This window comes from Chrysochloris asiatica, unplaced genomic scaffold (assembly GCF_000296735.1).
Source record: "Chrysochloris asiatica unplaced genomic scaffold, ChrAsi1.0 scaffold00002, whole genome shotgun sequence".
Taxonomy (NCBI): domain Eukaryota; kingdom Metazoa; phylum Chordata; class Mammalia; order Afrosoricida; family Chrysochloridae; genus Chrysochloris; species Chrysochloris asiatica.
Genome location: NW_006408520.1, coordinates 15,183,001 through 15,184,016, shown reverse-complemented (window position 1 = coordinate 15,184,016; position 1,016 = coordinate 15,183,001).

Genomic DNA, 1,016 nt, shown 5'->3' with positions numbered 1-1,016 from the left:
GGAACCATGGCAATGAGATGATATACGATGGAATGAATGTAAAACTAAAGTTCTCTCATGTAAACTATCATATAATTCACAATAAAACATTTAAAAAAAAAAAAAAAGGAAAGGAAAAAGTAGACAGTCACTGTGTACCAAAAAGAATTTGTTGATGTTCAACCATTTCAAGAGTACTTCGTGATCAGGAACTGGTGGTACTAAAGGAAGAAATGAAAGCTACACTGAAGGCATTGGCAAAAAACAAGATTCTATGAATTTGAAAACTACCAACTGAAGTATTTAAACCAACTAATTTAGCTCTGGAAGCATTCACTAGTCTATACCAAGAAATGTGGAAGACAGTTACCTGGCCAATTGACTGGAAGAAATCCATATTTGTGCCCATTTCAAAGAAAAATGACCCTACAAAATCAATAAATTAACAAAAAATATAATTAATAACACACACAAGTAAAATTTTGCTAAAGACAATTCAAAAATGTTTGCAGCAGTACATTGACAGGAAAATTCAAGCTGGATTCAGAATAAGATATGTAACAAGAGATGTTCTTACTCATGTCATATGAATTATGGCTTAAAGCAAGAATACCAAAAATACTTGGGATTTTTTGACTATACAAAGACATTTGCCTGTGAAGATCATAGTAAACTATGGATAACATTATGATGAATGGGAATTTCGGAACCCTTAATTGCGCTAATGTGGAACAAGGAGATACTGAATGGCTTAAGAGCAGTAAAGACTCCATCAGCTGGCACTGAAGAATTACTCATATTTTTGTGTTTTTTTCCTATCTCTAGTTTTATTGTCTTTATTTTTTTTTTCCCTTGGTTTTCATGCCTTTCTACTTTCCTTTTTAGTCTTGTTTTTTGGTCCTCCTTCTATTTTGTGGGAGCTTTTCGTCTTCTGCGTTATCCAACAAGAAGCAGAATCTGCAGCCATACAGCCAAGCTACAATCATACTCCATAAAACCCCACCAATTGGGTAAGAGTTAATACCAGCTGCTATACA